This window comes from Lagenorhynchus albirostris, chromosome 5, assembly GCF_949774975.1.
Source record: "Lagenorhynchus albirostris chromosome 5, mLagAlb1.1, whole genome shotgun sequence".
Classification (NCBI taxonomy): Eukaryota; Metazoa; Chordata; class Mammalia; order Artiodactyla; family Delphinidae; genus Lagenorhynchus; species Lagenorhynchus albirostris.
The window spans coordinates 2,824,705-2,850,736 of record NC_083099.1 but is presented as its reverse complement, the minus strand read 5'-3'; positions in this window follow the sequence as shown (position 1 = coordinate 2,850,736).

Sequence of the window (26,032 nt, the reverse complement as noted above, 5' to 3'; positions counted from 1 at the left end):
GCAGAAGATGCAAGAGGAGAGATGCTCTTCCTTAGGGCATTCCCTCCTCTCGTTCACATTCATGAAAATATTCAGGGCAAACAATTTTTTTTTTTTTTTTTTTTTTTTTTTTTGTGCTGTACGTGGGCCTCTGATTGTTGTGGCCTCTCCCGTTGCGGAGCACAGGCTCCGGACGCGCAGGCTCAGCGGCCATGGCTCACGGGCCCAGCCGCTCCGTGGCACATGGGATCTTCCCAGACCAGGGCACGAACCCGTGTCCCCTACATTGGCAGACGGACTCTCAACCACTGCGCCACCAGGGAAGCCCCAACAATTTCTCATTTAACCTTAGAGATAAAGCCAAGTGGGATTTGACTCATGTTCGGTTTCCTATAGAGAATACATTTGAAATATGGGAAACATGGTGATACACTTTTGCTGTAGGCAATGCATTGCAGTTGACCTTGTATTTAGAGGTGATTATCAAAATATTTTATCATCTGTTTACCTAGACAGAAACAGCTAATTCAGCCTTGTCCATAACCTTCCTTTTTAAAAAGTAGCATTTGCTTCTTTCAGTGGTTTAAACAATGATTAGGGAAATGTACTGTAAATAATATTTTCACTATATGTTAACTAGATGAGTTTTCCCCCAGGTTTACAGAATTAAATGCACACACATTTCCTGAGATTTTTAGACTTGTCTTTGAACCTCTTTCGAATGCTTTTCTAGGCCTTCTTTTTCCAAAATGCATCTCTCCTCCACTACCACCCAGTCCTAACTTCACTCTTTGAGTTCAAATGGCTTCCACTCTAAGTCCCATAAGGGCAAGATGGTGTGGGCTTGGCTCTCCCTTGGCCTCCAGCCCAGTGCCTGGCACAGTAGGTGCTCAATAAACATTAATTAAACCAATGAATGGCTACGGAAGACTGCTCTTTGTACCTGCTTTTGAAGCCGGTCTCTCTCCCATTGTCTCCTTTTGCCCTCTTTCTTCCCTCTCTTCCTGATGGGTTCATTACAAAGACATTAAACCCAGTCCTCAGTTTCTCTAAATTGTTTGTACAGCTCATTAGGTTATGTTAAAAGGTAACAAAGGCATGTAGTAAAACTATTTTTTTTTTTTGCATCAGAAGCTGTGTAATTTAGAGACGTAGCATAGCTTACAATGCACATTAATTATGAAAGAATATATAGTATTGAAACTATGAATTGTGGCCAGAAAAAAACTCTTTTTGATTGTTTACTGTCCAGTGGACTCCGTTTTAGGTGTAGTCCCTTCCAGGGAGAGGCTCATAGAAAGGGTGAGCTGGGGTGTGAGAGCATATAGATGCATATAGATAAAAGAGGTCATGGGCAGGGTTTCATGAAATTTGAATGTGAAGTGGTATTATGCATCTCTTTCATTTAAATAACCTAAAATGAGTAATTCACTCCCCAGAACATTTGATAAAAATCCTTGGAAGTTTGCCAGCAGGCACGGTGGAGGAAGGAATGCGTATTCAAAAGAGAAAAAAGAGAGAGAGAAAATGAGGAAGCCAAACCTGCAGAAGCAATCTATACCTGATTTATTTTCTAAAATAAATGGAAACATCTTAGTAACAATTGCTTTGAAGAGCCAGGACCTCACTTTACAATGCTAAGCAATACATTCTTCGGAAACGCTACCTTGGAAACGCCAGTGCATTTAAGAAAGGACCCCAGAACACTTCCTTTGCAATGTTCACCTCAGGTGACAGATCCCTGCTCTGGAAGCTAGGTTCTGGGGTGTCAAAACACCTCCGTGCAGTGGTGATCGTTGCCATAGAGATAACTAGATGATGGATAGCTAGATGATAGATAGGCACTGAAGAGATAGTAGATAAATGATCTCATATGTCAGAAGAGGGCTTTGTGCCTAGGAAATTACAGATTTTTTTTCAAAAACAATTCTTCTGTCAAAATCAAACATAGAACTCACTTTGCTTTACTCCCACTCTGTGCATTCCACTCCTCTTCCAAAGCTTTTTTCTTATTATCACATCTGTGATGTGTTCCGCCCATTCGATTCTTGCTTGACTTCTTGTCGAGGAGATTAACTTTCTTCAGAGGTTAAAGGCACTACCAGTGCTGGGGGAAGGACGTAGACAGCTGACCACTCAGGTTTCTTTATTTTACACTAAATTAGGGCTTCATCAGTTGTTTTGTCCTTTTTTGTACTCAGAACAGTTTTTTCCCTTTTCTTCTTCCTTTTTTTTTTTTTTTTTTTTTTGGTGCCTTGTGGCATGCAGCATCTTAGTTTGCAGACTAGGGATCAAACCCACATCACCTACAATTGGGAGCGACGTCTTAACCACTGAAGCACAGGGACATCCCTCCTCTTCCTTACTTCCTACTTCTTTGTTTCTCCCTTTCCTTCTTTCTTCTTAACCCCTCCCCCATCTCTTGTTCCCATCTCCATGTACCCCTGACTTTCCTGCCTCACTGCTTTCTGTCCCTACTCTTTTTCTGGGCACCTCTGTGTATTTTTCTAATTCCAGATATTCTAACACATTGCGTCCACTTGATTCTTATAGTGACAATGGGCAATTTCAGCAGATATATCTACACATTTTATAAAATGATAATGAGATGGGACCTTGAAAACTCATCTTAAAATATGGCACGTGCCCACTGGTCTGGATTCCAGAAAGGACTCTGAAGAATAAATAGGTTTGAACGTGGGCTCAGAGCTATTATTTCCTCTGCAGTGTGACCTCTGACAGCTGAAAAATCAGACCCCATTTTATGGGCCGTTAAACAGCAACGGAGTCCTAAATTGTGCTTCTGCCACAGGAAATCACGAACAAATCAGAAGTCAAGATGTGCTCCTTGGGGCAGCTTTAGAAAATCACGGAACAGATTCAATTCCTTCATTTCACAGTGTGCAGAGAGGTTGTGATTTGCTCAAAGTTTTATAACTATGGCAACTCCAAGAATCTAGAACCTGGGGATGCTGACATGTTATCAAGTGACTTTTCCAGTCCACCCCATTACAGAAAGACCATGTGAGAAAGAAAGGAGAGAGAGCTGTTACTGCTAATGGAGCAGAATTTGGGGCCTTTCTCCAAATCTGGGGGAAGTGGCAAAAGGAAATATTTTTAGGATAAAAGAGAGACATGTTTCTTCTGAAGAGGATGAGGGAAGAGGGAGGACGATGAAGATAATAATTGGAAACATCTTTGGATCTCAACTTTCTCATTTGTCAAATGGAGATAACAATATTTTTATTGTAAGTCTGTTTTCCTGACTAAATGGAAAAAGATGTAAAGGGCTTGATATACAGAAGGCACTCAAATAGTAACTGCTGGTGCTTTGGATTTGTGACTGAACCTTCTTTTTAACCACCTTCCTATGAAGAAGAGTTAGCACTCATGTCTTAATGGTCTGGAGTTCCTGAGGCTGGTTTTCAACAAGGTGAAAACCAACTGAACGAATTCCACCTAGCTCTGAAACCAGAATCTGAAAACCTGGCCCCAAGCTGTTTGCTTCCCATTTTGTAATCCCAGCTATAATTCTTGGATTGCAACTGTACCCAGGGAAGAATACACAGACAGGACAACTGTTTGTCAAAAATTATTAACTGATGCCACATGCGTGAATACATCTGTAACTTGGTCTCAATTCTGATGAAGGCTGATCTGCTGGCTCTTCTTAACATTACAGTGACTGATCATGGTTACAGGTCATACAACAATTTAGGAAGTGGACTTAGTCTTCTTCCCCAGGAAACAGACTATCAGCTGTATATTTACACACTGGAAGCTTATTGCAAAGTGCCCTTGGGATCTATACCCGTGACAGAATGAGGAAAGCTGGATCAGATAGGAGAAGGAATTCAATACAGTTGCAACAGCAGATGTGGTTCTCAGCCAAACCCTCGATGAGCTCTGCCATTGGGGTGGTTCTCTTGGCTTACCCAGAATTGAGGCCAAGGGGCTGGATCTTCATCCTCCACACCAATAGGCCATTAGATGCTGGCTGCCCCTGTGGAGGAGGACTGACACGTGAACAGGTGTCTCTCTTCTGCTGAGCGAGATCTCCAGAGCTGCCTCAGCCGAGCCGACAGCAGACAGCACTTCAGGCAGCAGGGGTGGTGAGTGCCCCTCCTAAAGTGGGGTCTAGACAGAGCACTACAGAAACCAGCACCGAAGCCCACACTGCCTCCTACGTAGAGCACAGCACCTTTGGGAAGTGTTGGCTTGTGTTCTAGGGGACCCTGAATCATAGTGTTACTGAACACAAGTTTGTGTGTCCGACACACAGTGAGACCAAACAAACTGAAATGTTGGAGTTTGGAACAGAAAAAGGTTAATTGCAGGACAAAGCAAGGAAACAGGTGGCTCATGCCCCCCAAAATCCTGAACTTCCCGAAGGGTTTCAGCAAAGCATTTTAAAGGCCAGGTGAGGGAGGGGTGTGGTTGGTTGTTACCAACTTCTTGGTGCAGGAATCCTTTGTTCTTCAGCTGTCCACATAGGTCAGGTCATGACGTTCCTGTAAACCTCCAACAAGACAGAAGTTATTCTCTGTTCTGCAACTTTTTATCTCTATATGAATGGAAAAGTGTTATCGCCTTAAAGGTCAGAGCCTTGAGAAGGGGCTCTCCTGTATATTTCAGGTTCTAGGCAACATTCTTAACGGGAAGCAAAAGCAGTAGACTACAAATGCTGAGGTAAAAGAAACAGATCCAATATGGAGTCAGATTTAGTCTTCCCTATGACAATAGGAAAGGGACTCAACGCCCTGGAAACCTAAAGAAACGTTATTTGCTCCTCCTTAAGAGGTCTAAAACCAGAGCTTCTTCCAGTTCTAACAAAACTGATTGTTTTATTAATATTACTGAGGAATCTTTGGCTGAAAACAGGCCCATCAAAATTGTCAGCCTGTGGAACCAGAGAGAACACCTCAAATGTTCTCCCAGTTGGTGCCAGCATTCTACTGGAGAGTCAGCAAATGGCCAAGAGGAAGGTCCAGTGTACACACCATTAACTGTGAAGAAGAAGAGAAAAGGTTGGTTCTGAGGAAAGCTATGATCACTCACAGGATAAGAGAAAACAAAATTGTTATCCAGATATTATGAAGCTACAGGCACACCTCACACCTTGATTATTTGGAGCTTTCAAGCAAAACTGTTTGCTAATTGTGAGAATTTTCCAGATAATTTATTCAAATTTGGCCTCATTTCGTACATAGAGATGTAAGACCATTGCTCTCGTTTTCTGGCTCTAAACTAAGCTATATTCTTCTCACATGCTCACCAAAAGTTTATATCCCCATAGGAGTTCTTTGTGCTTAGTCTTCATTGCTTTGCGTTAGCAATTTGCCCATCAGTTTTATTGGACTTAAGCCCAGCTCATTCACCCATCACATGGGCAAAGTGAAATCAAGGTAAAGCCTTTGGTATGGACAAGTTACAGCATGTATAAACTAATGTGCTGATCTCCAAAGACAATTTGGATAATTCAACCTTAACCCTGCTCTTGAGACTCAGTGTTTTTTTTTTTTTAACAAGAAATGTTATTAATAATCAACATTTCTTTGCAATGTGACTGGTTTGCCCAAAACCACTCTCTTAGGAAGCGAAATTGAACAGGGCTGAACCAGAGCTAAGCTCTTCCTTCCTCTCCTCCGTGTCTGCTCATCTGCTCCTGTGGCTGCTTGTGTCTGGCAGAAAGAAAATAGTACCATCTTTCACTCAGTTGCCAAAGACAGAAATATGGGAATCATATTAAATGTAATCTTCTCTTGCACCTGTATATTTAATGTCACCAAATACTGCCTGTTCTATCTTCTAAATGCCTCATCTGTGTCTTCTTCATAATTTCTGCTTCCACTGCCTCACTCTGGGTTCAGTTATTTCTTACCTGGTTACAATTATAGGGAAATCCCTAAACATGGCTTGGCTCCTTCCAACCGCCTTCCATACCACCGGCATAAGAATGATCTCAAACAAATCCTTCATTCTTTCCGTTTTCACACCCCAGGATAAATTTGAGATCCCTGTAAATGTCAGAGAAGACTCTTCATCTTCAGTAGATTTTTTCCACTCTCGTGGAATCCTGCTCCACCTACCCCAAACTATTTCCCCTATTTTCCCGTGACACTTTCCATGGCTGGACATGCCCTTCATTCCCAGGCCAACAATATTTATCACCTCCTCCATGAAGTGTTCCTCTAAGGACCCCCAGCCCACGCCCCTTCTGTGCCAGATTGCTTGCCCCCCTGTGCTTCCATATTATCTGTCAAGACATTCAAATTTTTTCAGAAATATGATAGTCTGTATGCATGTCTTTATCTCACATTAAAAGGGAAATAACTGGAAGGGCAGAATTATCCTTTCCTTTCTACTTACAGTGTCTAGGACAGGGTTTGACACTTAATAAGGGTCCAGAAAGTGTTGTACGTTTAGCCTTTCAGAGGATGAGAATGTTATACATAATGCTTTTAGCTCTTAACAACAGAGAAGTTTGGCTTTTAATAATAAAGTAATTCTTGAGTCAAATGAAACATAAGATAAAAATTATTTTTTGATCAGGTTAATTAAGTGCTTGGAGTTCGCAGAGTTATGGTTAGTTTTTCCTTCTATGCCCTGCAGAAAGAATAATCCATCAAAATAATTCCATATTTGGTTCATTCTAGAATTTTAATATAATTAAAAAATTTACTCTCTGGATGATTCTGTTAGGTCTGTTTTCCCCCAAAATCTTTTTTTTAATTAAATTTTATTTTTTAAAATTTTGTTATAGTTGATTTACAATGTCCTGTTAGTTTCAGGTGTACAACAAAGTGATTCTGTTATACATATACATGTATTCATTCTTTTTGAGCTTCTTTTCCCATATAGGTTATTACAGAATATTGAGTAGAGTTCCCTGTGCTCTACAGTAGGTCCTTCTTGGTTATCTATTTTATATACAGTAATATGTGTATGTTAATCCCAACTCCTAATTTATCCCTCTTCCCCCACCACCACCAGATTTCCCCTTTGGTAACCATAAATTTGATGTAAATAAGTTCATTTATATCATTTTTTAAAAAAATTAGATTCCGCATATGAGTGATATCATATATTTTCCTTCCTCTGACTTACTTCAATTAGTATAATAATCTCTAGGTCCATCCTTGTTACTGCAAATGGCATTGTTTCATTCTTTTTAATGGCTAATATTCCATTGTATATATGTACCACATCATCTTTGTCCAGTCATCTGTCGATGGACATTTACATTGCTTCCATGTCTTGGCTATCGTAAACAATGCTGCAGTGAACATCAGGGTGCACGTATCCATGAAACCATGGTTTTCTCCAGATATATGCCTAGGACTGGGATGCTGGATCGTATGGTAGCTCTATTTTTAATTTTGTAAGGAACCTCCATACTGTTCTCCATAGTGGCCATACCAGTTTACATTCCTACCAACAGTGAAGGAGGGTTCCCTTTTCTCCACACCCTCTCCAGCATTTGTTGTTTGTAGACCTTTTGATGATGGCCATTCTGACTGGTGTGAGGTGATACCTCATTGTAGTTTTGATTTGCATTTCTCTGATAGTGATGTTGAGCATCTTTTCATGTGCTTTTTGGCTATCTGTATATCTTCTTTGGAGAAATATCTATTTAGATCTTCTGCCCATTTTTTGATTGGGTCGTTTGTTTTTTTGACATAGAGCTGTATGAGCTGTTTATTTGGGAGACTAATCCCTTGTCAGTTGCTTCATTTGCAAATATTTTCTCGCATTCTGTGGGTTGTCTTTTTGTTTTGTTTATGGTTTCCTTTGCTGTGCAAAAACTTTTAAGTTTCATTAGGTCCCATTTGTTTATTCTTGTTTTTATTTTCATTACTTTAGGAGGTGGATCCAAAAAAGATATTGGTTTGATTTATGTCATGGAGTGTTCTGCCTATGTTTTCTTCTAAGAGTTTTATAGTTTCTGGTCTGACATTTAGGTCTTTGATCCATTTTGAGTTTATTTTTGTGTATGATATTAGAGAATGTTCTAATTTCATTCTTTTACATGTAGCTGTCCAGTTTTCCCAGCACCATTTATTGAAGAAACTATCTTTTTTTCATTGTATATTCTTGCCTTCTTTGTCATAGATAAATTGACCATAGGTTCATGGGTTTATTTCTGGGCTTTCTATCCTGTTCCATTGATCTATATTTCTGTTTTTGTGCCAGTACCATACTGTTTTGATGACTGTAGCTTTGTAGTATAGCCTGGAGCCAGGGAGCCCAGTTCCTCCAGCTCCGCTTATCTTTCTCAGGATTACTTTGGCTGTTCATCCTCCGAAATCTTTACAGTCACTGCTTCAATTTGTATCTGGTTGTATGAAAAGGAAAGCCACTCAAGGTATCTCAGATAAAGGGTAATCACAGGAGTATGTGTGGGGAAGTTAGGGAGACAGGGACTCCAGACTAAGAGCCACTGTGCATTGCAGACTCAGGGAGTATAAGCAGAGGACAGTTCTTGACCCAAGGCAGCGCCAGAAAGCTGTCATGCTCTTCCGCTAGCATAGCTCAGGGCTGTGGCCCACAATGGGTTGGCACTCTTGCGTCAGGTGCCCATCTGAAGTTCAATCAGCAATCTGGGGGAGGGTCCAGTTACAAGTGGACAAAACTTAGAAAGTTTCCTCAGCCATCAGGAAGCACTCAGTCAACTTGAGAATTAATAATTTACTCACAAGTCATTCTCCTTATATACCCTCTAGTAAAGGCAAAGAGAAAACTGCTCTTTCTGTTCTTAATTAGTTATTTGGTTCCCAGATGTCTACCAAAGTGATCATAAAAGCAATTTAATTAAACATAAAACAAAGTCATTAAAATTCTCTTACACCCTGATTTTTAAAAATGCATGCTGCTCCCTTTAGGTTTTCTTTTTTTCTTTTTTCCATTGGTTGGAAGTTTTCCTGGTGTTTCTTCTAGAATGTCCATACTCAGGGTTATTTGCATGACACAATGAGGGGTAAATCTCATGGAGACTGCCAGTCTGCAAAGACACCAAGCATGTGTTTAAGTTAAGAGAATTTACAGAGTCCCGAGTTCATAAACTTGAGATTTGTTAGTAACATGTTTCTTAATGCCCGGTGGGATAAGGTCTTTCGGCCATGAACCCCATATAGTCACTTCCTTGGACTTACACTGCAGTTTGCAATGAAGATTTTTCATGTCTTTTCTAGGAGTATTTTAAGTCAAAAATGTGGCTGGGATTAAAAAGCAAAACAGAGAATAATTTGACAGTGAGCTCTTCAGTTTATGCTTATCAGAAAAAGGGAGGTGAGAAGCAAGCAACAAGGGTACCAAGACAGAGAGGAGAATGCACCATTATGTTCCAAGCCCTTTATTTGTATTTGTCTATTTCATCCCCACAAAACCCTCTAAAATCAGCATTATTATCTTTACTTTTACAGTTAAAAAATGGGTGTTCAGAGAAGTTAGGACACTTATCCAAGATTAGGCAGTTGATAATTGGATTTGGTATTTGGGTCATAGTCTGCCCGTAGGTCCCAAGATAGTGGCAGAACCTCAAAAGCAGTGGTTCCCACACTGAGTGATCCATGGGTCACAGCAAGAGAAGGGCGGTACTGAGCACATTGAGACTGTTTTCTCTAATTCATTATCCACCGTTTTTCCCTTTAAGGCTGTTCTGCACCTGAATACCTCCTGGTAGTTATAATGGCATTAGGGCTTCCTATTTTGAGGGGAAAAACTCATCTAATCCTTAAACTGGAATTTTTAGCGCACCAATCTTTGAGCACCTGAAGGTTGCCTTCGAATTGTTATTGAGATGCCTCTTATGAAATTGATCTGTACTAGGAATCTATCAGTGCTAGTACAGTCTGCTAGGGTAAGTTATGCATCACAATGGCTTTCGTAAATGTTGAGAGGTGTTCCTGGGAAAAACAGTTTGACTTCCACACACAAAATATTCCACTGAAAAGGTTTTCTCCCAATCTTTGAAGAGCTCCATTCTTTCTTTTCAATTGACTGGACGTCCCATCAGAGAGAGAGAGAGAGAGAGAGAGAGAGTGAGTGTGTGTGTGTGCGTGTGCGTGCATGCACGTGATGTGACCCCACACACTTTTTATACACATACTGGGCTCAGGTGCAGAGCAAGTCAGAGGAGGTGAGACAGAAAATTGTGGCTGCCTTTTGGGGACACTAAATTTGAATATGCAACCTCTTGTTCCTTATTGAAACAGACCCAAAATAAAATGCTGTGGATGAAATGATTTTTGACACTGTAGCTATAACCATAGACTGTAGAAAAGAATAGAAAATTGCAACTTCCTGTGGAGCATTAGAGCTTTGAATTTTTTTTTCACTTTGGTGTGTCACATAACACTTCTTGTTTCTACATATTTGGAGGCTAATGGTATAAAATTCTTATCAATTTATTTTTTATTAAAACGTGGAATAAAATATGATTATAGGAGGAGTCTTCTTGACATCAACATAAAATATGTTGGTGGGATTGGAACGCTGAGCAGAAAAGGCAAAATGCGAAAGAAAGTGGGTTCTGGAATCTTGACAGTAGCAAGCAGTGGACCCTGGAGGGGGCAGGAAGCGGGGTAAAACTTAGCTTCTCTCATGTTTTCAATGAAATATGTCTTGTTAAAACTATTAAATGGGGAGGGAACTGAGGAAGCATTTTTGAAGACTGTGAAGCAGTATTCCATGTTTAGAAGCTGCTTTGCTGTTACAAATTTTAATGATAAGTAGGCGCCAAGGGTTGCTGTTAAATAAATAAATATTTATTGAGCATCTACTGTGCGAGCCTCCCTGCTAGGATAGTTATACAACAGCTCTAATTTTCCCCTCTTTTTCCGGACCCAAAACAAACATTGTGCAAATATTGTGCCATGAATAACTTGGAAGTAACATATTCACGTTCTTGCTGAAATCATACTAACAGGACTCATGGCTTCATCGCTCAGCTTTGTGGGTATTAACTGATGATGAAACTGATAAATCACATTACAATTGGACATTTTCTGTATCTGAGAGAGTTTGTAAAAGTGGAATTAATTTTTTTAGGTCAAGCAGCCCTCTACTAATAAAGGTAATAACTCATCATTTCTGTGGGACAAATCATCTGAGATTTTCAGGTCATTTGGAGAGGATTCCATGCAGCTTGCCACACTATGAGAAGGGCGGTGGGGGCACAGAGTCCCGATGATGCTCCAGATGTCTCAGAGAGTGGGAAAGGAGGGACCACCGCAGAGCACGGGTGATGGGGGTGGTCAGGAAACTGGCGCTCCCAGAGGCCATTTGGCCACCAGCAAAACACACAACCGTCTCTATCAAGTTAAGAGTTACCTGATCTAGGCTTCAGAACACCATGCACTTAACAGTGTCTACAAAAACAAAGTGTTTGGTTTTCTAAAAGTTAAGTGTATGTGTTTGTGAGAGAGAGACCTATAATGGGTTTGTGTTCCACGTAGAGTCTTTTTTTAAAACTTTTAGTTTTTTATTGATGTATAGTTGATTTACAACATTTCAGGTATACAGCAAAGTGATTCAGTTATACATATATGTATATATCTATTCTTTTTCAGATTCTTTTCCATTATAGGTTATTACAAGATACTGAATATAGTTCCCTAGACTATACAGTAGGTCCTTGTTCATCTGTTTTATATATAGTAGTGTGTACATGTTAATCCCCAATTCTAACTTTATCCCTCCCCCTCCCTTCCCCTTTGGTAACCATAGTTTGTTTTCTACATCTGTGAGTGTATTTCTGTTTTGTTAATAAGTTCATTTACATTATTTTTTAGAGTCCACATATAAGTGACTTCATACGGTTATCTGTTTTTCTCTGCCTGACTTACTTCACTTAGTATGATAATCTCTAGGTCCATCCATGTTGCTGCGGATGGCATTATTTCATCTGTAGTCTTTTGAAATATATCCTTAGGTCAGGGTTTCCTGACCTTGGCACCATTGACATTTGGGGCCAGATAACTGTTTATTGTTGGGGGGCTGTCCTGTGCGTTGTAGGATATTTAACAACATTCCTGGCCTCTGCCCTCTAGACTCCAGTAGCACCCCCAGTCACAACAATCAAAAATGCTTCTAGATGTTGCCCAGTATCTGCTGGGGACAAAATCACTCCTGGTTAAAAACCACTGCCTTTGATGGTACTACCTAATGTAAATGATTACTACTGTGTATCAGGTACTCTTCTGAGCCCTTTACTTGTGTTAACTCATTAATTCTCACAGCTGCTTTGTAAAGTGCATTCTGTTGTCATCCCCATTTCCAGATGAGAAACTGATTCACAGAAGGTTAAATAACGTGCAGTTATAATTTCACCCCCTCAGCCTGGCTGCCGAGCTCTACAACCTTCACTATCTATTCTTTTTTGTTCTGCATCAGTAATTTGTGCCTACTAATGAACCATGCATTTTAACACCCTGTGAGTTTCTCTTCTAGGTACCTTAAATTTTGTTTTTTTCCATTGTTTTTGTTTATTTTTTTCTTTAATAGAGGGAAGTTGTGTATTGTTCCACAGGGCCTGGTGGCTCTCTCCGTGACCCCTTGGCTGTTTGAAATGGAGTGAGCTCTAGGCAAGTTCCTTTGCAACATCAAGCAAAGAAGCACGTTAATATATAAACGCCAGTGAATTAATTAAGGAGGCTCTCACAGGGGCAAAGCACTGGGAACTCATCTATTTTTGTCCTTGGTCAGCTGTGCTGTATCCAAAGCATTAGGGCCTAATGGCTCCCCCTCCGTGTTGTCACGCTCATGGCTTCTTGATCTCATTTGCCTTCTCCTGCCTGCTTTAGCCTGACTTTAGCCTCCTCTCAGAATGAGATTATTTTCCATTATATTATGACTATTATTTGCTTAATGAACCAAATTCAGGAAGCAGAATAACTTTTAGAACGAAACCCTCCAAATCCTGGAAAACGTAGTTGCCTTGGGGAATCAAGAAACCTGGCCAAAGCTACGAGTCCCAAGGATGAGAAACACTTCCTAACACCAAAGGAGAGGAGCTAGTCCGTGTGCGGGTGTACTCCCCACCAGTGTGTGGCTCACAGTCTCAGTTACAGAAATGCACCTGGCAACAGTAGGAGGCTGGAATAAACGTCTCTCTTCTTTTCACAAAACAACTTATTGAGGCTAAATCAATATTTAATTAATCTTTAAAAGAGATTTCAGAGACAAGTCCGACTGCAGTTTCGAAGAAAAAAAAAATCTTTACTTTCTCTTTAAAAAGTCTTTTCCAGAGTTCTGGTAAAGGGCCTTGTATACAATCTTGACCAGCAGAGGGCTTCCATACCTGACAAATGATGCCTGAACAGAACAAAAGGGACCAGGAAAATTTCTTTAATAACATCTTCCTTTTTCTTTTTTGCTTTTTCTCCCACTTTTATCACCAAAGCCCTTTCAAGTTGAGTTTCTACCCAACTACAAAACGTTGATTTTTTTTCCCCCTGCATGTATTGTATAGGGTACAATCAGGCCTCCTTCGTTTGTTAAAAAAAAAAATAAAGTAAGGTTAGAATTGTGGGAATGTTTTCTGCTTATTTGGTTAGATAAAGGCTGTGCCTAGAGTGATTGATATTTTAAAGAAATTTACAAATCAAAGAGAATGAAGAGACTGTTCATTGCTAAACATCATTAAGAGAAATAGCCTCTTTTTTCTGCATATGTCACATGAAACATTAGCTTTGGAATAACATTATTTATCTCTTGCAACTGTTCTTGAATCTTCTTTTCGGTACCTGGCTGCCACAGAAACTCTTTTATCAGACCACTGCTCTCGATCCCCTTTTTACATTCTACTCCTTTTTAACATTTAGAAAACTTTAGATTCTGAAAGCACACCCAAGACTGGTAAGGGCTGGCTCAGGGTATTCTGAACACGTGAAAGAGAGGAGCTGTAGACGGTGTGTGGATACGTCGGTGCTTGTTTATGCCCTCCCCACGAGATGGTGCCCACAAGCTGTTGAAATTGAGAGTGATCACTGGCTAATCTGGTGAATGCTTCAGTGCAAATGTGGGGATGTGTAGAGGGGCACCCTAGCAATCTTCTCTCTGCCACGTAGCCTGCACATTGTCACTGAAGTCCTCAAAGGTAATGCCCTCCCTTGGTATTCAAGAGAGTTCTGTAACAGCAGTACTTCGGGCACCCTTGGTCTAGTGGGGAAGTGGTGACCAGTTTCCTTGCTAACAGCACATAGGTAGGTGCTCATTTGTACTGGTCTCACTTCTGAGCTGTTTGTAGTGATAGGAAATATTACCAAGGTAAGGTATTTGTGAAGGTGCAGCCCTTTGATTCTAAGGACAGAACTGGAATTAAGTTCTGATTTATAGAAACTGTGTCTCAGGTAATGAATTATTCTCCTTTCCATGTTGGCTGCTCGACCTCTCGTGGCCATAATGACTAGACTCACCTCCAGTGAGGGTTCAGGTCTCATAACGCCTATAAGTGTGTTCCCCTCATTTTTCCACTTTCGTTTATTGAATGTATTTTTGTCAGGTATTTGCATTCTTTGGGGTGCCCAGGAGAATATAAAAATAAATATAGAAATCCCAAATCCTGGAGTAGAGTGGTCATGCCAAAGTGTAACACAATTTCATAATGTTTGGAGCCAGAAATATTTTCACTGGAGTCATTTTGAGGAAGGCTAATGACCTATCCTCTCTTAATCTATGGAAAAAGTAGTAGGTTTTGTCTTTCAGGTTTGTGAGTGAAACAATTGGGGCAGAATTAAAAGGGTAGTAGATCTGGAATCAGGAAACTAGAGTTTGCCTGTGGAGAGGCAATATTTTATGGCCATGGAGTGGGTGGGCTTTGGGCAAATGGTTCACTTGAATTCCACCACCCCCCCAAAGGTCACTGGATGACCTTGCTTAGTTACTTTACTTCTCTGTACCTCAGTTGTGTCAACTGTGAAAAAGAGGACCATTTAGTCCCTGCCTCACTGGGTCATAAGGATTAATTGAAATAATACATGTCAAATGCTGAGAAGGTGCCTGCTACATAGTAAAACCTCAGTAAATCCTTTTGTTACTGTGACAGTTATCTGGTTCTGTCACTTTTATTGGAGTTGTCACGCCAGCTGAGTCGAGGCTTCCTCACTCTCCCCCCACCAATAATAGTATCACCTTATAATCCTCTTGTGAAGCCTAAGGAAGATAACTGTGAATGAATCTGTAGTTGCAGAGCCCTGAGGAAAAGTAACGTGGTACTAGTGTTGCCTTCTTAGTGCATGTTTTAGTTTGTGTTCCAAAAAGTGCGCGGCTTAGCATTGAAAGGTACTTAGGGCTGCTTGGCTTTATTACAGTGGGTGAGTTGGGAAACTTATTCAGAGAGGTGAAAAATACAGCTAAATTGATACCTCTGCCCTTCGATGCTTTCTTTGTTATTTTGTAATGTCATTCAAGTATTGTTCTTTGGCATTGACCTATGACATTTTTAATACTTCATTGCAGAGAACGGACATACGTCTTTGATCAAATTGGGGGACATCAGAAGGAGGAGGAGAGACTGTGTTAGGTCACCCAGGAGTGAGATTGAAGGTGACTGAGGTGGCAAGGCAGAGGGGGGCCACCTAACACTTATGAGAAACAGTTTTGGGAAAATGACAAAAGAGGAGGTGGGCGTTAGTTTAAGACTCAGGGATTTCTATTCATATGTGTCTCTTACTATCGAGGGTACAGTATCAGCAGGTGGCTTGCATTTCTAACCAACCCTGCTCTCTCATTTCCCTGGTGATATGTTATGGTTTCCACACCTCAGTGTGTGTTTTTCTTAGCACACTCCTTGGTCTGATTAAGAACAGGAATGTCAGGGGTCACTTTACCATCCTCTGCGTCTGACCTTGGTTTACGTTCGTCGCCTCTCCTCTCTCTGAAGTCTAACAAAAAGCAGAGCAGGAAAGATATTGGGCAGATGCTTAACAGACCAGGGATGCTTAAAGTCAGAGCTACACTTTAAAGAACAATAACAACAAAATTCAAACTCAGCTTTTACTGTTTTGGTTATCAATGTTGAAAATATTTCTCAGATGACTTAATGTGTTAATATAGCTCAGATGCTTGTTCCATTAATTAATCACACCCTGCACCCTTCAACTGTTTTGACCCACACTCTTCCCTGAACTCACTGTACTTTTTCATTCTTCCATACTTTGCTCATGAATGCTTTCTGTCATGAAAGTGACAAACCAACTGCCTATCTTCAAGAGTAAATCCACTGATGTGGTTTATTTGCTTTGTGTAGTTTAAAAAAATTGAGTTAGTTGCAAATACCTCAGAAGCAAATGATTTTGGATTTCCACATTATGATGAAAAGTCAGAAGATCTGGTGATTCAGCTCATGGTCCTCCGTAGCAGTGGACAGAACTACGTGGTGGCCGCCACCATTGACAGATATAAACCCTGTAGTTGGTCACGGTTGCCACCACGCCATCTGCTTTTCTTTCCCTTGGCTGGATTCATTCCCTTAAAGTATCTGTCTCTATCCTGTAAGGTCTGATCGTAAGACCTTGGATTAGAGGTTGGATCATCCCTCAGTGCTTCCTGGGTCGGCTCAAGCCCCTATGTTTCCTCTAGTGAGCTGCTAGAACAGTATTTGATTTCCTTCTTGCTCTGAATTGTAAGGAGTTGCTTTGTAAATTTGTCTCCTCAACTCACACCGTCATCTTTTAAGGGCAAAATCTGGTCCCTTCCCATTTATCTCTGATTGCACCAAGTATACAGTTTCCTCCACTTACACGTGTCTTTCAGCATATTTTCCTGGGTACAGAATGAACCGGCTGAGTGATAGTAGGAGCCTCGGAATGAGTTATTGCCCTATCACTGGCCTTTATGTTCTCCTCTGCAGTCATGTAATTAAGAAGGCATTCACAGTGTGCTTTATAGCGCTATCAAAGTTTCCAAAATGAATAAAATAGCATCATCATTAATAATTTGAGTTCATCATCTTTGACCCAAAGGCATCCCACACTAGAGACTGCAAATATTATTTTAAGCAGTTTAATGGATTACCGGGAGAGTAACTAATGGATTAACAGGTCAAATAAATTAATGGGTAAATTGATGTGAACATGTGGTTGGACGACTTTCCAGTTGTAATTGTAACTGTAAAAGGCAGACACCCTGAGGGGGAATTAAGCAGTAGCAACAAACACTATTATCATTAGAATTTGCGGAAGCAAGCATAACAGACAGGATGTTTTCTAATGAAACTGTAAAATAATTAGAATAGCTCTTTGGAGCTTTGGTGGCTTTTTTTGTTTGGTTTGGTTTTTTTTCCTAGTGCTTCCAAAGGAAGAAGCTGGATTTAGAGTGTCAGCCAGTTAAAGTATCACAATTATTATAAGTAATCATCTATTTGAGAGACAAAAAGATGGACAGCAAAGTAGACAGTTAAACATGTGCTCCATAAATATGCATAAATCCGACACCATCTGCCACATTATCCAATTTGACTAGTTGTCTTTATATACTAACCACATAAATCAGATTAAAAGGGTTCCCTGAAGCAATGTTCCTGGCAATGACTGGGTAAAAGATCTTAATTCTTTCTCTAAGACTTCAGTTCTCATGTTTCTCGTGACAAAATAACATACGTTCCTTTTGGGGGTAAAGAATCCGTTAATTTTGCTGTATACTAAACCACCTTAGAACGTAGTAACTTCAACTGACAACTGTTCATTTAGCTCATGATTCTGCTGGACAAGTTTTTCTGGGCTGGGTTGAATTTGGCTGATTTTAGATGGGCTGCCTCCTTCTATGGTTAACTGACAGGTGGGGTGTGGTGGACAGGGCTGGCTAGGGCCTCACTCACGTATCCGGAGATTGGCTGTTGGCTTGGGCATGGGTGACGTATTTTCCATCGTTCCACAGGCTAAGCCTGGGCTTATTCACATGGACTTCTAAGAACAGCAAGAGAGGGCAGGCACCAGCGTGCAAGCACATTTTAAGTTCTGCCTCACAATTACTATTGAACAACTGGCCAAAGCAGGTTTGCGGTTACTTTAAATATATTTGGCCACTTGTTTTAAAAAAATAAGACTTCCTATAATCAATAAATTACCTGTTTAGGCACAAGGAGAGAAAAAGTAGTTTGTAATTTCAATACAGTATTCATTTTGAATAATATAGAAAATAATAAATGATAAGTCTTTTGAAGTTGTGTCAATCTATGTATTTTCTTTTTAATTAACTAATTTATTGATTTTTGGCTGCATTGGGTCTTCGTTGCTGCACATGGGCTTTCTTTAGTTGCGGCGAGCGGGGCTACTCTTCGTTGTGGTGCGCGAGCTTCTCATTGCGGTGGCTTCTCTTGTTGCGGAGCACAGGCTCTAGGTGTGCAGGCTTCAGTAGTTGGGGCATGTGGGCTCAGTAGTTGGGGCATGTGGGCTCAGTAGTTGGGGCTTGCGGGCTCTAGAGTGCAGGCTCAGTAGTTGTGCTGCATGGTCTTAGTTGCTCCGTGGCATGTGGGATCTTCCCGGACCAGGGATGGAACCCGTGTCCCCTGCATTGGCAGGTGGATTCTTAACCACTGCGCCACCAGGGAAGTCCTGTATTTTTATACATACAAATATTATACAGATATAAAAATGGGTGTCACATTTTTGCATGTTTATTTCCCTTGCATCATCAATTTCTCATCTATAAAAAGAACATGCTGAAAAGTACCTACCCCATAGAGCTGTTTCTCTGAATGTTGTCTGTGAGGGGTGATATGGAACAGCCAAGGTGCTTCTGCTGCTGTCATTTTGGTTACACAGTAGTGATGACATCAATCACAGTATCTCCCTGAGAAGTCAGATTTTCATTGTACAAAACTGGACTTTTGAATTTCACAGATGAGTAAATTTAAATAAAAGCGTTGAGGCAACACAGTTTCTGATTAAAATAAATTCTAGTAAAGTCTTTTAAACACACATGCACAGCTTCTTTGTCACCATCTACTTTAACACCTGTAAGAAAGGCATTTTATTTTAGTACTAGAGTAGAGAGGACTTAAAGGATAGTCCTTTGAGGTAGAAAAACAGACTATTGTGTGAAACGTAGTCTATGTTTTCCTCATTGCTTATAAATACTTTGTCATGGAGCAGTTCTGGTTCACAAGCCTGTATTTCAGATGGTTCCATCAAGACTGCCATTTCACCTACTCTATTTCCAAGTCAGTATAGGAACACTTTTCAGGAGCTTTGTGAGTTTAATGTAAGCTGAATTACTTTCCACTGGATGCCCAAACCATTTTCTCTAATGAGCACCTCCCTTTTCATAAACATGTACGAGAACTGCCCTTCTTTCACCTAACTGCTGGCTACTTTCTTAAAGATGGTGATCCAATCTTATTAAAAATCCTGTGAGCTGATCACTCATTAAACTAAGTGATACAGGAGGAAACTGAGGCTCAGAGCGTCTGAGGAATTTGCTTGAATTTTTTGCTTTATGTAACTCATTAGTCTAAGCTGGGATTTGAACCCACGCCTCTGACACCAAGTGTGTTTCTTTGGCTCCTGATGCTCTTGTTCTGGCAGCCCACAGCTGTGATGTCCCTATCAATGTGAGATTCAGTTCAGCGGGCTACCTTCTGTTGTTCACCAGTTCTCCACCTGGGCGCTCTCTGTACCCTTGGCTCTCGTGCCCCCTGGACTCTAGTGTCTGGTGGTACCCAGTGCAGAGGGTGTCATTTCCAAGATGACAGCAGAACCTAACAGATGAGATCGTATAAATGACACCACTTCTGACATCTGCTGAGAACTTGTGATATGCTAGGTACCACGCCAGTCATCTTCATGCATGATGTCATTTATTTTTCACAACAAATCTGTGAGGGGGATACAATTATGACTCTAATTCAACAGATGAGGAAACTGAAGTTAGGAGTTTAGTCATTTAACCTTTATTTTTTTGCGGGGGACAGCCTTATTGTTTGGACTCTAGCCTGCCTTTATTTGAAAACAAAAAGGTGAGAAGCTAAATCTTGTTTGAGATGATAGTGATCCTTAGCTTTTAACACATATATAACTCTAATAATAGATTTAGAATAACATTTGTGTTTTAAATCAGAAATATACTGATTTAATAATTCTTATGCATCTGATACAGTGGAGTTTTTCTTGTAAGTGATATTCATACATAATTAAAGCTTATTCTTTAAGTGCCAAAACCTAAATTAAAAAAAAAAATTTAAGTGCAATTTTAGAAAGCTGTCTTTGTAAAATTGGTAACACATACCTATCTAGGGAGGTTGCATTGTACATCAGATCTGGGCAGTGGCTTCCACAAGTGGGGAAATAAGGATATTAATCTTCTGACTTTTAATGAACTTTTAAAAACAGCATAAATTAGGCTTGGTACAGTTTGATTTTGGGGGGTACAGAATACATTACTTTATCCCATAAATTCTATATGCAGAGGGTCAAAAAATTTCATGATTTCATGTCAAGCATTGATGTATTTTTCAATACCGTGAAAAAATATTAACTTTGAGAAGTCCTGCCTTTGAAGAGAAGCCCACATGTGGAGTGGGAGTTTAGCACAGTGGCTGTTCCATGCATTTGTTTTTCACATCCCATCCTGTGCCCAGTTCTGTGACCTGACCTGACTCAGCACAGGCTCTGAAGGAAAGATGAAGAAATCTCCTTATTTTAGTCACCGTCACTTTCATCATCCCATTAAATAAAGATGTTCCCTCCCAATATGACTGTCTATGGAGTCATTAGGCTCCTGATTTCTGCAAGTTCATATACACATAAACAACTATACAATATCCCTAAGTCTTCCTATAGAGAGAAACACATAAGAAATTACAAATAAGTATCTATCAGCCAGTGTAACACTTAAAGCTTTTCTCAGGCACTGCAAGATGTAAGAGGAACACTTTCTCTCAACCATCCATATTTTGAAGAGGAGGAAGCTTTGGAGGGGTCCTTAGAGGCGGCTAGAAGTGACTACACTCTAGTCAGCACTGTCTCATAGAGCTTTTCGTGGCGATGGAAATGGTCTATAATGTTTGTCTATCTTCTGGAGCTCACTGGCCACCATGGGAGCCACCAAGTCACGTATGGCATTGGATGGCCACTTCACATGGGGCTAGTGTGACTGAGGAAGTAAATCTTAAATTTTATTTAATTTTAATTAATCATTTGAATTGAAATAAACTTCTGAAATGAATTAAGGATGCATTTGTACTTCATTCACAGTGAATAGCTTAAGGATTTGGGGTTAGAATCTGATGAATATCAGTTGAACTACTGAGGTTAAAATGTGGCTTTCATGGTGAGAGGTGGCATGGGTTGATTATTCCAATTCTATACCCTTCATGTTAATTGCTTAATAAATATGCATTGCTATTATTATAATTATTAGTATTGTTATTATTAAAATTAATATTTATTCACTAATTTTTGGAGCACCTTCTACATGCCAGGCTTTGTTCTTGGTGTTGGGGACTCAACAGAGAAAATATCAGGTAAAATCCGTGCCTTCATGGAGCTTACATTCTAGTGATTAATTATTGAATTAAATTCTTTTTTTAAATAAATTTATTTATTTTTTAAATTTTTGGCTGCATTAGGTCTTTGTTGCTGCACGTGGGCTTCCCCTAGTTGCGGCGAGCGGGGGCCTACTCTTCGTTGCGGTGCGGGGGCTTCTCATTGCGGTGGCTTCTCTAGTTGCAGAGCATGGGCTCTAAGCACGCAGGTTCAGTAGTTGTAGCATGTGGGCTCAGTAGTTGTGGCTTGTGAGCTCTAGAGCACAGACTCAGTCGTTGTGGCACATGGGCTTAGTTGCTCTGCGGCATATAGGATCTTCCCGGACCAGGGCTCGAACCCGTGTCCCCAGCATTGGCAGGTGGATTCTTAACCACTGCCCACAGGGGAAGCCCTGAATTAAATTCTAACTAGATGATTTAATGAGATTTGGAAGTTTGCTCGTGTTACACTGAGATGTACAAAGAGAATGTGTATGTTTAATTTTTCTATGATTTGATCTTATGTCCCCCCATCCTACAGGATTTAATACTTAGTTAAATCCTGGGGGATTTAAATACTTAGTTTGGTTCTGTTCAGCAATTTTGTCTTAGTCCAGTGCAATAATTTAAATTTTGAGGGTTTTTGTGAAGGAGGGGGTAACAAACTGAAGCTCTTCAGGTACGAATGTTCAGAGATCTTGTAACTTTGTCCTTTTGCTTCTGAATTCTCTGAGATGGTATCCGCTTGTCTGGAGAGCAGTTTGGCCAATGTGACCTTAAGACACTGGGGAGCAGTAGGGAATCTTGGCTGTACCTTCATCATCTCCATGCTGTTCTCTGGCCCGAGCCGGCCTCTCTTGCAGGGGTGTCTCGTGTCTGCCTAGTTACTGCATGCCCTGCTGGCATGTGTGGCCAGATGACATCTATAGCTGGTGGGTCTGGTGGCCTGGGTGCTTTCTCAGCTTGGTCAGAGCCCAGCTGCTCTTTCTGCTGACTTGGTTCAACCTCTGCTTTCCCCAGTTTTATAACCTCCCTTAGATGAGCCGGGACTCCCACTCAGGTACACAGGGCCACTTTGTCCTCCTGATGATCCCTTCTTCCAGCCTAATTCTTCTCTTGGCCCATCTGTACATCCCCTCTCAGGCTCTCTTCCAAGCTACAGAGGAACCCAGGCTGCTTAGGAAAGCTCAACTCAGGTTGTCTTTCTGCCCACCCACCTGAGCTGCTCATTAGCTTCTGGGCTGTCTTTGTCCAGGTGGGATTGGGATGGGGTGGTCTGGGAGCACACCTCCTTTCATGGTCCTGGGTCCACTGGGTCCCTCTGCTTTCCTTTCTGTTTATGTAATACTTTCTCCTCTGGGCAAAAAAAATAGAAGAGAGCTCAGAACACAAAATGTCTTAACCCTTTTCTCCTCTTCCCGTAATTCCCTGGAGTTGTAGTAGTAGTTGTTCTTTTTAAAACTCCCTCCCTCTATCCAGCCCCAGCTTCTCTGTCAGTGGCTCTTAATAGTAGTTATACTATCCCAGGGGTGGGAGTGGTTAGAATTGTGTTGGGGTATTTTGTGGTTTGGGCATCATAATGTTTCGGGGACTCTAGAGCATTTAGTCCAGGGATGCTGAACAACCTTCAAAGCATGAGAGCCTCATCTAGCCACATATACATCCTGTGTCTGCATGGCCTTCACATGTTCTTCCAGAAATTGTCATAAGAAGCCTGTTTAAAATTATCTGAGCCTACATTTATAACTCTTTCTTACACTTACACACACACGTATGTTAAGTATCGCTACTGAATTGTCCAAGAATGTAACAAGCAAACAAATTGAAAGAATTTTTCTTTGTAAATTTGCACACATTGCCAATAGTAATGCCCCTGCTGGCATTTCAGTTGCCAATAAACACACACGTGCTCATCAGAATTTGTAGCTGTCACCTTCCCGATGACTTGAATATCAATGTACACATCTGCCAACCTTGTTATGCCTTCTAGTGTAATTGTATCGGACACTTCCGTATGAAAATGCATATTACATCCTTATCATTTGCTTTCCTTTTGTTTATCCTTTGTCTTACTGTTAGAGAACTATTATTGATTTTTTAAACTTATGTTTGTAGATAGGTTATATTTTCTACGAATCTCACTTCAGGATATTTTATCAATGTTTAAAAGAAAGTGTACCTTCAGTCTGTCCTGCTTCTCCTCCATGACCTCAGCCTCATGGCTAAAGCCTAATGTGTGGAAGAATGTGATTATCTTATAAAATATGGGGAGGAGGGTGGTCGTCACCTAAGACTTCACATAAGATACTAAGGAACATGAAATATAACTCAAAACAGGATAAATGCAATTACAGAAAAAAAAGACACGTAGAAATAGCCAGTGCAATAAAATAGACCAAATGAAAAGCACAAGTAATTTCCAATTAATTTTTACTTGGTTTTCATTTTTCATAATTCTCACTAACTCCAATTTAGGTTGTGATGAACCATTCTGCTACTACGCTGTTAGATCGTTACAGATTAATAAAATTATTTGGGAAAGTAATTTGGCTGTATAATCCGGCGTCATTACAATGTGCATTCCTATTGATCTGGTAATTCTTTCCTGAAAATTTAAGCTAAGCCAAGCAAAAGGGAAGAAATAACCCAGACAAATGAAGGTGTTCGTTGCGGTGTAAAAGTAACCGAAGTGGCAAAGAACAGGTGGAAATGTTAGTAAATATGAAGCAATAGCCACCTGGAAACAAGCATAAAACAATTATATATAGTGTAGAAGTATGTTTGTGATCATTCACTCATTTGTTCATTTATTCATTCAGCCAATATTTATTTAGTACATACTAGTGAGACGCATTGTATTAGGTCCTGGGAATATTACAAGGAAAATACAGGAGAAGGGAAAGAAAATAATATATGTGTCGGGGGGAGTGGGTTTTAAAAAATTCACCTAACATCTTCAGCTCAGTCAAACGTGAGTGCACAAAGAATAACCTATAACCTGTTCTAATCTGAACTTTTCTGCCAGCCACCTGGGCAAGTGTTCTCATATGCGAAGTGGAGAGTTTGACTTTCTGAATTCACGGGGTCATCTTGTTCACTGATTCTGTAAATGCCTTAAATACATACTCGCTTCTTTCTTCTCCATTACATTGTAGATGGTTCTATCCAGTTACTCAACAACACTGCTAGTGTGGAAATGATGAGGATTTTTTTTGTTTGTTTTCTGTTTTTGTTTTTTTCCCCCAAAATATTAGCAGTTAATATGTCTTCCACTTGCTCACATTCTAATTTAGTAGTTGATGTTGATTATTACAGATTATTGCATGTTGTAACAGATCCTAAGAATTGACCTTCCTCACCATGGAATTTAATGGGGCATTGAGATTGCAAAAAACCACAACTGGGCTACACTGTTTCCATCACTGCCATCGCATTTTGCTCATGGTTATTTCTGATGAGAATATTTCCCAACTGAACAATATTGTGTTTGTGTTATGCTAAGGAGAAAGTTGATTTGACTTCTCTATTAAATCTAAAGGGATAAACAAACAGCAGACAAACCTTTGCTTAGTTTGGGTAATTTTACACAGAGCAATTTTACCTTACACGTTTTCCGCATGGGAAAAAAACTAAACAAGGATCATGATTCAAAAAATACATGGCAAGGACCCTTTGGTTTGAACCTCTAGATTGGCAAAACATAAAGAGTTAATGTTTGCCTTTGGGAGAAGGAGGTGTGGGCCTTTTGTTTCCAGAAATTTTGTTCATTTTTCTTCCATTTTTACAAGCCATGCCTTTTCCAGGGCAGTCCTACCCTTTTGTACTTCACACAGTAGCTACAGAAGCTGTGTTCATTAAATAGCTACGTCACAGCGCTGAGGCCGGTGCCTGCTGCCACACTGGCAGCCGGGAGCCTCCACGCGTGGCAGTTGCTGCAGACGCAGCCACACACTAGCAGAAGGGACAGGGCAGATGCAAAGAGGAAAATAATAGGCTAACAACAGAGACTTAGCGCTCATCTGTGTCCATGTTAAATATACCATACAATATTTATGGGATTAAATACGAGCACACTTTTCTCCCCAGCCTTGGAATCTTTGAATATAATTCTAAGAACCCTGGGTAAGATCACCTGTAGTGGTGACAAGCTGATTTTAAGTGCTAGCCTATTAATTGTTTGATTCTGAACACTGTGCAGAGTTCATTGATGCAGGAAATATTTATTGAATGTCTGGGTGTTCCTGCCCCATGTTGGGTAGAACTTTAAAATTATACAAAGCGTGTTCAATTCTAATAAATATTTCCAGTGTAGTAAAAATGCCAAATATATTTTGTGTATGTGAAATTATTCAATATAACTAACCATATGGGCAACTTCTACCTCCTCAAGTACAAGAGAAAATATTTACCATGCAGATAAAATCAAAGATCTAGAATATAAAAATTATTTTTGAAATATTGAAAAAATTCCAGTTCTGCAGTTCATTCTTGTCAGAGTTTTACTTTTTTCCAAAATGAGTCTTGAGTGTTTGTTGATTACTTTGGGATTAATGTCCAAATGGTTTTTGTCGTTTTAGTTAAAGAAATATT